A 15,446-nucleotide genomic window follows, 5' to 3' on the forward strand; every position below is an offset into this window, starting at 1 on the left:
GCCATTTTTTGGTGTGCAATTCAAATGAAATTCTATTTATTTAATAAAGGCATATTTTTTAATTTTAAGAGCTATACAAGCCAGGTAAAAGCACATTTATTAGCCCCAGGAGATCACTATAAAACTCAGACTTAAAATTAATTCCTCAAAACACACAAAAAATACAAGTCCCTATAGCTTACGGCAGCCATCAAAAACCAGTGATATATTGTTCTTCTCCACGAAGTCACTTCACCACCAGCAGGTTTTAGTTAACATTATTACGATAGTGAATGACCCTAAAGAGGACTCCCTTGTTTATTTGAGTCTCCTTCCTAATAACCTACAGCTGTGTGAACACCATCAGCTGTGGGAGTTTCTGATATGGGCACATTAAAAGTGTTGGTATGTCACTCCATATGGTTCTTATGGCCTTCCTTTGACGACGCATAATATTCCATCAGTCCCGCTGTCAATGGCCAATTCCTCATCTGGGCTGATGACTTGAAAACCTACTCACCAGTCTTTAATTGTTTCTCATTGTTGCTTCTAAAAAGCCAGCGTCTCTTTGTTTGCAGTGGGTAAAAAATGAAGAGACACTCAGTTCAAATTAAAACAGCTGAGGTTCTGAACAGGCCAATCCCCTGAAACCTCAGTAAACTTTTGTATTCACACACTCAAGTCCACTTGGTTGTGGGGATACAACGCAATCTGGAGAAGTTGTTATTGCTTTGATTGCGTGAAAATGTAATCACGCCTTTGCAAGAGAGGCCCCAAGGGCAGCACTGGGCACAAATTTAAGGAGGGATCTTATTTTCTTGCCTTGAAATGGAGGTGTTTAACTTTCAAACTTGATTTTGAAGAAAGCAATGAACATAAAGAGCTAATGGCAGTTTTTTTTTTTTTTTAAAGATTTTATTTTTTTCCTTTTTCTCCCCAAAGCCCCCAGGTACATAGTTGCATATTCTTAGTTGTGGGTCCTTCTAGTTGTGGCATGTGGGACGCTGGCTCAGCGTGGTTTGATGAGCAGTGCCATGTCCGCGCCCAGGATTCGAACTGACGACACACTGGGCCGCCTGCAGCAGAGCGCGCGAACGCAACCACTCGGCCATGGGGCCAGCCCCGAGCTAATGGCAGTTTTACTGTAAAACTTTAATTTGGAAAGAATTAGTGGGATCATTACATCTTTTATTTGGGAAAACAAAGGCATTACTGAAAAATAATGTACCTACTACATGTAAAATTAAATAGAACTTAAAGGGAAAAGGAAATAAATATACAAAGCCTAATTCTGTAACATGGTCCAAATTTTATTCTTTTAATCTTTTATTTTGCTACTAAATCTTAATTTAGGGTCAGTCTTACAGCGCCTTAGCAATTTATTGCTTAAAATGTTAGAGGAAAACAATGTGTTGTCATCGTCCTTGGATTTTAGACATTTGCGGGTTTTTATTAATTGGAAAATGCTTTTGTTTTAAGAAGGATGGTAGAAAGGAGACAGTTTCTAGGGAAGGTAGTTTAGAACAATTGCCCTCGTATTTTCGGACTTTTCTTATCTATAAAAATTTATTTAATTTCTCTATGTTTCTGTTTACCTGCTTTCAATAGAAGGCAGAAAAACACCAAATTAGCTCTAGGAAATGAGGAATGTCTTTCTAACTATGTATAAATACTGAGCCAATAATTCTAAGGCCTGTAACGAGAGATGCTGAAACAAACGAATAATAAAGATTATTCCTATTTCATGAGGTGTTAGTGTCTGTGAAATATTCCTAATCTTCAAAATCCACTAAGGCATATTTTTAAATGGAAGCTCAAAGCTGAAGAAGTAAAGAACATTAATGGAACTTCCTTCACCCAGAATTAATGGGCCTTGATGCTGTTGGAATTCTGAGAAAAAGGGTATCATTCTACAATCCTCAACCCTTTAATTATACAGCCACTTTGTTGTAATGGTCTCCTTACGTGTCTGAGGGTTCCCTTACACTGTGGCGGCCACATGGCAGGATTATCTCTTACTGCTTTGTCTTTCCTCATAATTTCATGTCTTCCTCAAGGGTAGGAATGATACATACTTTCTTAAGTAACTCTTCTGTTATACCTTGCAAATAAACCTCAATAATTGACCCCTCAAATCTTTTCTTACGTAATGTAAGAAATGTAATGATTGTTCTTTAAAATACTCCCTTGAAGTTGGAAAGCAGGTGGGAAGAAGGTGCTTTATTCACTTATTAAACTGTTTTCTGCAACGTGTGGACTTATTTAACATACATCTTACAAAGCAGGATGCTAAGAATTGCCTGAATCAGGATAGAAGAGTAAACATTTGAAATTTGATAATTAAGAGGGTTTATTAAATATTGGCAAACAGCTACTTAAGTGTAAAATATAGAGATCACATATACAACACAGTGAGTCACCTGGTCTCTTAAATTCTTTAGCCAGCATTTAGTTATCAAGCCTCTTTGTGGTTTTATTTCGTAAAACATTGAAAAAGAACAGAAAGAAAGGTAAGAAAGACCACAAGGTGAAAATTAGAAAGATGTCCAGCACAATAATTTATTGCTTTTTTTCATACGATGGTATTGGATCTGTTTTATCTGCGGTTGGAATAAAATTATGATAGAGTCAAAAACCATGCCCTCCCACCCATGTTATTCCCTAACATGTTCTAATGGAGGACATGCATGAAGGGAGTGTCTCTCTTGTTTAGATACACCTTAATCAGTGAGTTTGGTTATAAAAATGAGGCCCCCTAGCAAGAGTGAGGAGACGAAGAATAGGAAAACCATTTCACAATAAAAAGTAGGAATTTTGGGAGTTCAGGGAAGCTGGAAATTCAGTCACTTAAAAAATGAGGGTGTTAGAACAACTGGATATCCACATGCAAAAAATGAGCCCCGACATGGCCTTTATACCCTTTACAAAAATTAATTCAAAATGGATCCTAGACCTCACTGTAAAATACAAAGCTATAAAACTCCTAGGAGATAACACAGGAGAAAAATCTAAATGACCTTGGGTGCGGCAGTGACTTTTTAGATAAAACACCAAAGGCACCATCCATGAAAGAAATTGATAACTTGGGATTCATTAAAATTAAAAACTTCTGTTCTGTGAAAGATGATGTCAAGAGAATGGGAAGACAAACCACAGACTGGGAGAAAATATCTGCAACTCAACAAGGAGAAAAGCAACTCAATTAAAAAATAGGCAAGAGACCTGAACAGACACCTCACCGAGAAGATATACAAACAACAGACAAGCGTACAAAAAGATGTTCAACATCATATGTCATTAAGGAATTACAATTAAAACAATGAGATACCAGAAGACACCTATCAGAGTGGCCAAAATCCAAAACACTGGTGATACGAAATCCTGGGAAGGATATGAAGCAAGAGGAACTCCCATTTATTGCTAATCAGATGCAAAACGGTGCAGCCACTTTGCAAGACAGCTTGGCAGTTTTTTGTAAAACTAAACACTCTTACCACATGATCTAGCAATTGTGCTCCTTGGAATTTACCTTAATGAAGTAAAATATGTCCACACAAAAGCCTGTGCAGGGATGTTTACAGGAGCTTTATTCATAATGGCCCAACCTGGAAGCCACCGAGATTTCCTGCAGAGGGTAAATGGATAAACAAACTATGGTGCACCCAGACAATGGCATATTCTTCAGCTCTATAAAGAAATGAGCTGTTAAGCCAGGAAGAGACATGGAGGAACCTTAAATGCATATTAATAAGGGAAAGAAGCCAATCTGAAAAGGCTACATTTTGCATAATTCTGACTATATGACATTCTGGAAAAGACAAAACTACAGAGAAAATAGAAAGATCAGTGGTTGCCAGGGGTTGGGAGAGGGAGGGATGAATAACAGGGAGAGCATAGAGGATTTTTTGGGCAGTGGAACCATTCTGTGTGATACTACAGTGGGGGATATGTGTCATTATATGTTTGTCAAAACCCATAGAATGTATAACACCAAGAGTGAACCCTAATGTCAAGTATGGATTTTCAGTAAAAAATGATGTGTCAGTGTAGGTTTGTGGGTTTTAACAAATGGACCCCTGTGGTGCTGGGCGTTGACAGAGGAAGAGGTTGTGTGTGCATGGGAGCAGGGGGTATATGGGAACTCTCTATGCTTTCTGCTCAATTTTGCTGTGAAACTAAAATTGCACTGAAGATTAAGCCCATTTAAATGGCTGAGGACATTTAAAGAACAGGACTGATATTTTATCTCAAGATACCTGTTAAGCCATGAGCTGCTCTACCTCTCCCTCTATTGCCACAGACCTCCTCTGAAGGCAGCTCCGTGTATCCTCAGGTTAGTGGTAATTTGGGGGAGTAGAAAGCTTGGGATAGCACAGCGGTGAAGCATGGAAAGGGCTTGCGAGAAGAATCAGGGCCTGGCGAGAGAACCTGTCAGAGAAGCAGCTGCCAGGAGGATGCTCAGGAGAGAATTCCCAGAAAGATACTCGGGAAGGTAACTCTTGGAGATTGCACTGGGGGCTGGGACGCTGGTTGGTAGAAAGCTGGCATCTGCTTCCATACCTGCGCAAAGGATCTACTTTACTTTGCATTTCGTAATGCTTCTTTTTGAGTAGATAGGGCTAACATACTGAAGAAACCAGTGTTAGGCACGTAATAGATACTGTATCAAGTCGTAAGTGAATGGAGAGAAAACGAGGCAAACTTGACAAAAGATGGATAAAGGTGTTAAACATAAATATTTCATTAATTTTTCATTTTTTTGAAAGCGACATAGCAATTTTATAAGGAGGACATAAAAATGAGCAGATTTTAAGTTAATGTTTATGGATACATGAAGAAATAAAGAATATGGAAGGAAATAGAGAGGTTTTTTTTTTAAATTCTAAACTGTGACATAAGGAAATCTCATAGTTCAGTCAACTAGAAGGGAGATAAAACAGCGTCCAGGCATTTCTTAATTGGAAATTTCTTTTTCTCAGCCCAAAAAGAAACTTTCCATCTGTTCTAGCATCTGCTTACTGTGGTATAAGAATTTCTCCAATTTAACAAGTAGGTGTGACAATTGTGACATCTGGGAATTTTTATAAGGACACATGAAAAAGAGTTAAGGTGGCTGGTAACTGATTTCATAAGCTTTTCACAGATTCCTTCTAGACACACAGAATTAAAGTAGCTCATCATGTGGTACTTTCATACCTCTTTTTTAAAAAGGTTTGAATTGACATAATATTGGAATTGTACTTATTATTTTTTAACGCATTTATCATGAGAAGAGCAGAAATAGTTTGCCCAACCGCAGGCCACAGCAGGATTTAGGAGATGTGACTTCTAGGTCTGTTTGTGGGGCTAATCGGAAAGTGACTTTTGGAAAGTTGCCTTATTTCTCTTTTACTCAATTTGTCCACTGGTAAAAAATGCAAATTTAAATACCTGCCTATTCCGAATATACTGGAAGTTTGAGGAAGAATAATATACTAGAAATATAGTTGCCGTGGTCAGAATGTTTGTGTCCCTCTCATCTTCCTGTGTTGAAATCCTAATGCCCAATGTGATGGTATTAGTGGGTGGGGCCTCTGAGAAGTGCTTAAGCTGTGAGGCTGGAGCCCTCATGAATGGGGTTAGTGTTTTATACAAGAGGCTTCAGAGAGATCCCTAGGCCTTCCACGGTGAGAGGACACTGTGGCAAGGCACAGGCCGTGAACCAGGAAGCAGGCCTTTACCAGAACATAACTATGCTGGCACCTTGATCCTGGACTTCCCAGCCTCTGGAACTGTGAAAAATAAATTTCTATGGTTTATAAATTACCCAGTTTGTGGTATTTTGTTATAGCAGCCTGAACGGTTCAAGATAATAGTCTATGAATGCAAATGAAGACCATTACAGTTGAGACCTCTCCTGTTTTTAATGCTTATGTTAATCCATTCAATTTTTTTGGTTTGTCTTTAAATCTATACAACATCTCTGGTATTTCATTGTGCTTTTCAATAAGTGTCAGACCCCAGTGAAGCAAAATTTTTGTGTAATCATTATCTTTCTGTCTTTCACATTTGGAAACTGAAGAAGGAAAAGCGTGTAACTTAATTGGCGTTCTGCCATGAGCCGAAAGCAAATGTTCCTTGCCCCTCTGACTGATGTATATTCTAATTCTACTTTTGTTTGAAGTGATTTTCTGTAGTCTCACCGTACGTGTCATCCTACTGTGGTCGTCAGGAGCAGCTGGCTCCAGGGTGAGCTGAGTTCTGTGTTCCTGGCCAGTCAACTAGTTTTCAGACCTGGACCACAACTCATGAGCCTTCCATTTTATAATGGTCTAGATCTCAGATAGATTACACGGACTCATTCTGTGTAAAAGGAGCCTTTCCTGTCCACATTCTCTTCTTTTGATTGGATTGGAATTCTATGAGCTATGGGAATGAGGTGATGGATGGGAAAGGCTGAGAAATTGAGGAATTCTAATGAAAACTTGCCTAAAGTCATATAAGGTGAGTCATAGTTGGGAGTTAATGTTTCCTTTAATCACTAGGCCAACGTACAAGTTTTCTTTCACATATCCCCCAAGAAGCAAAGAATATGAGAGGTCTTTAGCTCTTAAATGATCCTCCATATTTTATTGACTTGTTAGAATCTTGTATTGCTATTCTTTTGTCTATATCTATACCTATAGTGTTAAGGATATTAAAAGAGTCAAAAATGGAGAAGGAAAAAAACACATATATTACCCCAAATATACAAAGAGATGCTTAACCTAAATTTAGTTAGGGAAAGAAGATCACACTGAGACACCATTTTATACACAAGAGACTGGAAAAAATTAAGCAGTCTAATAATATCAAATGTTGGTGAAGATGTGGAGCAAGTGGATTTCTTATTCATTGTTGGTAGGAATATAAATGGATTCAACTACTTTAGAAAAGAATTTGGCAGTATCTTATATATAAATTAGAGCATTTGTACGTCACTTGACTCAGTAGTTCCTCTCCCTTTTGGATATACAATCATGTGTACCAGGAAACACGAACATGTGTTTATAATAGCTGCATACTAGAAACAACCCAACTGTGACCCCTGAATGAATCAATGATAGTGTTGTGAACCAAAGATTATGATTCTGCACAACTGATTGCATCCAAAATAAAGGATCAAGTCAAACAAGAAGGACCAAGATCATCTAACACACCACTTAACACATACAACGTATGTAGTCGTTGGTTGAATTGATGAATGATAAAAACAGGCATTTTGGGGTATCACGTGACTCTTTAGGTATTGATGAATGTTTAAGCAGCTTTTCCTTATTTGAGACAACCAATATTCACTGAGCCCCTTTACCAAATATTTTCTCATCGCTTAATGATTTTGTATTATATTCATTTGTACTAAAAAAATTTTCATTCTTCCCATTTTGTAACTGAAACCAGCTTTTAAACTTCTGGAGGGCAAGGACCGTATTTTCGGTTTCCTTTTTCTCTTATTACAGAACTACATGGAGTGGATAATCAGTAACTGCTAACGACTTAATGGTGAAACAAAAATCCACTTAAATTTTCCCTTTTGAAAAACAATCTATTTTGAAAATAACGAATTATAGTCAAAAGCAGACTTTTTCAACCAAGCTAAGTGCTCTGCAACTTCAAGTGGATACTTTTCAGGAAAAGTTTACTGTATATATAGCAAAGTTGTGACAGGTATCTTTGTGTGTAGGAATATGTTTGGGACAAATACAAGGAAGTTTTTATGTAGTAATTCTAAGATTTAGTGAAATTCTTAGCACAAGGAATCAATGATAAGAAAACATTGTATATCTTATAATCATCCAATTAAAAACATGCTAAACAACGTGCTATGCTCATTATTTTGCTAAGAAAATTGGAATCCAGAAAGCCGTTGATATTTCAGGTCTAAGGGGTTATTTTTGTTGTTGTTTAATCAAGTACTAATCAGGAGAGCTGTACTTTATAGGAGGAGAGGCAATTTATCTGACATCAAGACTGTTCAGGCGGTTAGCCTTAGACGATGATTATTAGTACTACGTTAGCCTATTTCCAATTAAACTGAACTCTCTGTTGTAATAGTGGTTGCAAGAGGCACAAATTTAAAGAGTAAAAGAAGATGTGCTTCCCTACCCTTTTCCTTCCACCCAGCGCATCACCAATTTAAACCTTCTGATATGCTAATTGGTTCATATGTATCAGGTGAGAATGTTTTGATAGAAAGCAACAGAAATCCCAAACCAAAATAACTCAACCAAAAAGGAAGATTCTTGTTTCATTGGTTGAGCACTCTACATCTGATCTGACCAGGATTTATTGCTAGTTCTGCTTCCTCTGGGTTGGCTCCATTTTAAGGCAGGCTTTTTAGCAGTGCTCACACATCTCATCTAACAGGAGGGAGAGTTTCCTCCAAGAGTAGAGCAAAACTTGGTTCTCATAGGCTAATATTGAGCCATGTACCCATGCCTGAATCAATCACTGTGTCCAGGGAAAGGAATTAGTTTAGGTGTGAGAAACACACCTACACCTGCAGACATGGGAGTGAGGAGTCAGTCGCCTCCGAACACATAGGCTGCCTCTAGGAAGGGCTGATACTTGGGCAAAGTTTAGAGTACTGTTACTAAGGGTAATTATGCTAAATGGTCCAAATATCTACTATATTGTACCTTTCAAGTCAGTTCCACATTTTCTTATAATATCTTCAATAATTATGAGCTATGTGTTTTCTTTGTATAGAGGTATGAGGGATGCCTGACAAGATAGAACAATTTTTTGTTTCTTGGTTGGTGAAAGAAGCTGCAAGCCTCTTTTCTGCTGGGTGACTATAAGGGATCAGTTTGGAGCAGGTTTTCTTAATTCTGAGAGGAGGTTTTGGAAGGTCTCTTCTTCTTATGTAAATGGAAGGAATAGGAACCCATTGACTTAGGAAAAGTAAGTATCAGGCTATTTTGTGGCTTGATAAAGTTTTCTCCATGTATCTTTTGCTATGCAAACTTGGAGAAAAGTAGAGTAAATTTGTATTGTCAAAGACTTCTAGAAGGAACTAAAATCTCCCCATTCCATTTGAGACCACTGTATCAGAACATCAGATAGATTGAGATGATTTCAAATAAGTTCACCTGTGTTCCCAAGGAAGCATTCACACTGAGGGGAAGGCAGATAATGGACTAGTGAATTACGGGAAATCACACAGGAAGATCCATTCTATAATAGTCTGTGGCTAGAAGACCTCGCTCTTACAACAGGCATATTGTGGGAACAGTGGCCTAGACTGAAAGGATAAAAGGAAATCAGTAACTTTGGAAGCCTATGTGTGGTACACCTCTGTAGCTTGCACTGCATCACTGAGAAGGGTGAAAAGGCTCAAATGAATGCACTGAACTGGATCAGTTAAGTGCAGTGAATTTGTATGGTGGTACAGCAGACATGGCGGGTGAAGGTTGGGGATAGTATGAAACTAGTCAGTCAGCCTGAGGGCCTTCTTTCTCCTTCTTTAGTCTTTCTCTTTCCCTCCCTCACTCTCTCTCTCCCTGCTTTCTTCCCTTACTGTGTTAATTCTCCTGCTAAAGGTGAGTAACTGAGAACAGAGATGACCCCTTTGGACTGCGTAAGCATCCCTGGTTCTTGACCACCCAATTACGGGAAGAGCTTTAAAGAAGTAGCCATTGGATGTCCTTTTAAACTGGTCCTGTGGGGGATTGAATGATTAATTTGAATATTAAAAAGATTTATTATCTTAATTGTACCTCAAGCTGGTGATACAGGCCACACTGATTTTATCAGATTAATTTAAAAAAACAACCTAAAACTTAACGAGTCATTCCTAAGAATTCTGCTTCTCCTTCTGCTTTCTAGCCTCCAAAGCTGATCAGGCATAAAATTATCTTTAAAATAAATTATTCCCACACCATCAAATGTGGGCTTGGATGGTAATAATATGTGTAAAGAAAGAATGAAACAATTGGAAGAGGGAAGGGGTCGTTGGTCAGGAGAGAAAAATGAGGGCAGGAGAGTCAAGCATTGGCTCTTCCCTTCTTTGTAGAGGGAATCCTGGCTCATGGACCTGTCAGACATCTTGGCAGGAATATCTCAGTTCTCAGTCAAGCTTACTTAGCCAGATGCCATTGAAAAATCAAATCAAATAATTAACTCCCTTCATTTTCAAATTCCATGTTCATGAAGAAAACTTCTAATTACATTTTGGCCTACCCGTAAGGAAAGAGTTCACTGAATAATGTATATATTTAACACGAATCATTGGTTACAGAGGATGGCAAAATCAGACTGAGCTTTGAAAACATCAATTTCAAAATTAATAGAAAAAAATACATTGGAAAATGTAAAAATAAATGAAGACAATATCAATCTCGACTCAAACTAAAACAGATGATGGAAGGATGTTACCTCTCTCCTAAAGAGAGCAAAAAGTTTGTGTTCAACTTTTATTCTTCATTTTTTGAGAGACCTACTATGTGAGATGCTAGGGATACAGCAGCGAACAAGATAGTCATGTTTTCTGCCCCCAAGGAGCAAAATTCTACTGGAGGGAAATTGATTATATAATGGTAGTTAAATAATTAATTATAATTTTTAGTAACAGAGGTGAAAATGAGAAATAAAAAGTGCTATTAAACATGGAGTGAGGTACCTGTCTCAGTCCAAGCCGTCCTTCCTTAGGGAAACAACCCGTGACCTGGGATATGAAGTCTGAGGGACGAAGAGTATTCATAGTGGCAGAGGACAGAGGAGAAGATTTCTAGATTGTATCAGTCAAGGTTCTTGGTTACAGACAATAGAAGCCAACTAACTAGCCAGCAGATTAAGAAACAAATTATTGAAAAAATCCTGGGCATATCACAGAATCAACTGGGAGACTGGAAAACAGGATTAGAGAATGAGAAAGAACCAAAAAAAAAACCTAAGAAAATGGGAAATACAGTCCAGAACACACCAGAGTAACTGCTTGGGATGCTGTAACTGGTGCTGTCCTCACTTGACATTTGTGCTGAACTGTAAGTAATGTTTTACTGTCACTGTGTCCTTGTTTCCCTTCCACATGTTTCAAAGACTTAGCAGGAGCATCTGATTGGCCAAATGTATGACTTTTATTGATAATTGCCACTTGGTATTCGTGCCCTTATGTGGTCTCCTCCCATATAGTAATAGGGTTGATCTGTGTGACCAATAGAATGTAGGAGAAGTGACTTATGTAACTTCTGAGGCCAGATCATAAAAGACATTGTCATTTCTGCCTTGCTCTCTCTTGGATCACTTGGGTCTCTCATGGATTTGGAGGAAGCCAGCTGCCATGTTGTGAGGACACTTAAGTAGCCTCTTGGAGAAGTCTACGTGGGAAGGAACTGAGGCCTCCTGCCAACAGCCAGCACCAACTTGTCAGCCATGTGAGTGAACCATCTTGGAAGTGCATTCTCCAGCCACAGTCAAGCCTTCAGACGATGCCTTTTTTTTTTTATTGTGATAACGTTGGTTTATAACATTATATAAATTTCAGGTGTACATCATAATATATTTCTATTCTGTGCAGATGATGTCTTAATTACAACATGAGAGACTCAACCAGAATGGCTCAGCTAAGCTGCTCCTGAATTCCTGTCCCACAGAAACTGTGTGAGAGAATACATGTTTATTTTTAGTTTAAGTTGCAGAGTAATTTGTTATGCAGAACAGATAACTAATACACATGTCTAATTTCTATCTACCAGGAAGAGGGAGAGGTCCCTTCATTTTACAGATGAGGAAATGAACTCAGATTTAAAAAGTCTTTAAATATTTTTCAGAATTTCTTAGGAAACATTTGCATGGCTATACGATCTACCAGTGACTGTTCTAAAAACTTTATAAATATTAACTCAGTCCTCCTGGCAGTCCCCTCTGAGTGCCTACTATGGGCTGAATTATATCCCCCTCCAAATCAATATGTTGAAGCTCTAACCCCCAATGTGACTGTATTTGGAAATGGAGCATTTAAACAGGTAATTAAGGTTAAATGAGGTCATAAGCGTGGAGGAATCCAGTGTGATTGATACTCTTATAAGAAGAGGAAGAGACACCAAGGACGTACATGCACAGAGAAAAAGCCATCTGCAAGCCAAGGAGAGAGTCCTCAGGAGAAACTAAACCTGCTGACATCTTCTCTAACCTACAGAATGGGAGAAAATAGCTTTCCGTTGTGTAAGCTGCCCAGTCTGTGGTGTTTTGTTATGGCAGTCCTGGCTGACTAATGCTAGCCAATACCGCAGGTCTACGTGAGTCAGATTATTCTTATTGCTGCTTTGGCTCTCCTGTCCATTACGGTAATCACCCCCCACCTGGCCTTTGATGCTTGAGGTTGTAGATAAAGAAACTGAAGCACAGGGCAGTTCAGTAACTTGTCCAAGGTCACATAGCTGGTAAATGGTAAGTTGGGATTTGAACTCTCAAAAAGAATCCACTATCCTGTATCTAAACAAATCCAGACAGGAAGACTTTAACAGTTAATACTTTCCTCAAGAACTTTGTATCCTATACATACTTTTTATTTTTTTAACTTTTTTTTTGGTGAGGAAGATTAGCCCTGAATTAACATCTGTTGCCAATTCTCCTCTTTTTGCTTTAGGAAGATTGTCTCTGAGCTAACATTCATGCCAATCTTCCTCTACTTTATATGAGCAGTGTGTCAGTCCACACCTGGGATCTGAGTACATGAACTCCGGGCTGCCAAAGCACATTGTGTGAACTTAACTACTACGCCACCAGACCAGCCCCTGCACATATTTTTTAATTGAAGTTATTGACATAGCTTCTAAATGGGCTTAATAGGGGTTTTCAAAAATTATTTTGGTCTCCATTGGAACAGTTTAACTGAAAGATCCATTCTGAGTTCTGAACTACTTGAAAAATTTCACTCTAGACTAAATGTTCGCTGGGATGCACTGAATTGTAAGTAATCTCTGTCACTGTATCCTTCTCTTTCACCCTCTCACTGGCTTCCAAATGCCAGCAGGAACGTCTGATTGGCTGAGCCTCAGGCACAGACCCAACTCCTATCTGCCAGCTAAATGCAGTTAACTTCCTTAGCTGTATGGCGGGAAACTCCCACGTAATAACTTGGATGGAGAGAGAATCCCCAGTGCAAGAATATACCCTTTTGTGTTAATGTAACCCAAGTGTGGCTCAAGATATCCTCAGCCCTTGTCTTGTACTGAGACCCTCAGCACTCAGCTGGTTCCTCAAAACACATCCAATTTTATAATACATCCATGAGAAATTAACATTTTACTAAAACTCTTCTGCACAGAGAGTAGGATTCCCATTGTATACAGCCCAACAGAACCTTAATATGATTCTCCATTAGACAGTCTGTTTTTTGGTTTTTTAAAAAGCTTTTATTTTTCCCTCTTCTCCCCAAAGCCCCACAGTATATAGTTGTATATTTTAGTTTTGGGTCCTTCTAGTTGTGGCATGTGGGACGCTGCCTCAGCATGGCTGGATGAGCGGTGCTAGGTCTGCGCCCAGGATCCAAACTGGTGAAACCCTAGGCTGTGGAAGCGGAGCATGCAAACTTAACCACTCGGCCACAGGGCCAGCCCCAGATAATTTGGTTTTCATCCTCAAAATTCCTCTCCCTGCCATTAGACTCAACTGTGATTTTTTCCCCTTCCTTTACATAGATCCTAATAATCCCCGTTTCTGTCTTGATCATTTCCATTCTTTGCAAACTCCTCTCGGCAAAATAGATGCCATATCTTCAGTGGAGCAGCAACCATCACAAACTCTACTGCCTATAGTTAACTCTGGTGTGGGATGGGGTTTTGGGTAAGGAAAGAGGGAGGAAACTGTTGAGGGACTCAAAGCTGCCTGCCTTGCTTTAAAGACACTCAAATTCAATAAAAATCAAACATTCAAACATGCAACAAACAAAACCAAAAAGAACACCTATGCTAGCTAAACAAATTATTTCTGTGGGTTTGTTCAGTTGGTTTGCTGCTCTTTTTAATGTATCCTTCACTTTACCTTAAGTGACTTTTCAAAGTATTCATCCAAGTAATGCAGAGCTTTTTCCAACAGGAATTCTAGGCTAAGAAGATGGTGGTGCATTATGACTTGTAAACATGGTCGAAGAGAGAGTGGGATAAATACTTCCCCAGTGATCTCAGGGTTGGTAGGTAGGAAAGCTGGCTAATCCATACTGAAATCACAACAGTTAAATTTCAGCCCAAATCGGAAAACCAACTGTCTATTTTATAATCACAGTAACAGCCTGCATCCTTATTCCCTACTTATTTTGCCACGTGGCATTGGGGAGACAATTTAGTTTTCTATTCGAGGACAGTGTTTGATTCTGACTCAGTCCCAGCTGATGCAGAGGCTTAAAGTAAAGGCAGAGATATAGATGTGGATTGGATGGGACCTGGCATTTTGGCAATTTTCTTCTTTTGCTAATTGTAACATTGCCCTTGTTTGAGTGACTTCAGAGCCCAAATACATCAATTTCACATACATGTGAAACAGAGCAATCAAATCTTAGTGGGAAAGGGTACACATTAGCTTGTTCTATTTTTTCTCAAGTCTTGGATTTTCGTCTGGGGATTTTGTAGCATCTCTGTGTGGTATTTTCAGGGCATGCTGTGACTGAATAAAGTATTAATGCCCTTAAAGCTAAACATTGACGATGCGTAGTGAACTCAATCTGCTAAATGTTAATACAATTTATCCTTTTAAAAATTTACAAACGTGACATATTGCATGCACTTAGTGCTAATCTATTTTAGACATTCATTTGGTTTGACCTATGACCATAATATATTATGTTCCTTGAGATATTTATCTTGTCATTTGGAAACGAGATTACAATTAATGCGACACACATGACTTTAAATTACTACCTCAACTAGAGATGTGTGAGTAATGAATTAGCCACAGCTTTGAACCCTCTGCTTATAATTTAAATTACCAGCCTTTAGCCGATGCTTCATTGTAATCCATTAAAGAAGTCACAGAATCATGGAACCACATATTGTTTTCGATGATGACCTATCGACGATACTTTTCCATTTAATTTACCTAACCCTAGGCTAATGTATTCAAATTCATGTAAGAAAAACAATCACAAGAGAGAACATTTATATGTTTAGGTTAATACTGGAATAAAATCATAGCCAGACTTCATCTAAACTAGATGTACAAAAACATCATCCTTTTTTGCCGCTTTCCACTTTTCAGAAGAAAAATAAATATGATATTGGAAAACTTGAGCTCATACCAAAGACTTGGCCCATAAGCCCTTTTTCAGGAGAGATCCCCATAGCAAAAAGCCCAATTTGTTATATTTTCCACACCTCCTTCTCAGCATTGACTTTGTCAGACTATAAGTTCTGGAAAGGCACAGAATAGAAACATACTAAATATTTGTCAAATGATGTCTGTAGTGATAAATGATAACCATTTATTATGAATAATGGCAGATTAAATTTTGC

At 38.5% G+C, this 15,446-nt stretch overlaps 2 long non-coding RNA genes across 4 annotated transcripts in view; both read left to right on the plus strand.

The window, feature by feature from the left end:
* Positions 1–15,446, plus strand: part of LOC103553715 (uncharacterized) — a 181,842-nt gene that overhangs the window by 69,501 nt on the left and 96,895 nt on the right. The window lies entirely within an intron of this gene.
* LOC139076829 (uncharacterized) lies at positions 11,249–14,636 on the plus strand. The gene is made up of 2 exons (XR_011528822.1): positions 11,249–11,372; positions 11,516–14,636. It is a non-coding gene; the product is annotated as an uncharacterized lncRNA (long non-coding RNA).

The sequence above is a fragment of the Equus przewalskii genome, chromosome 17 (assembly GCF_037783145.1).
Source record: "Equus przewalskii isolate Varuska chromosome 17, EquPr2, whole genome shotgun sequence".
NCBI lineage: Eukaryota > Metazoa > Chordata > Mammalia > Perissodactyla > Equidae > Equus > Equus przewalskii.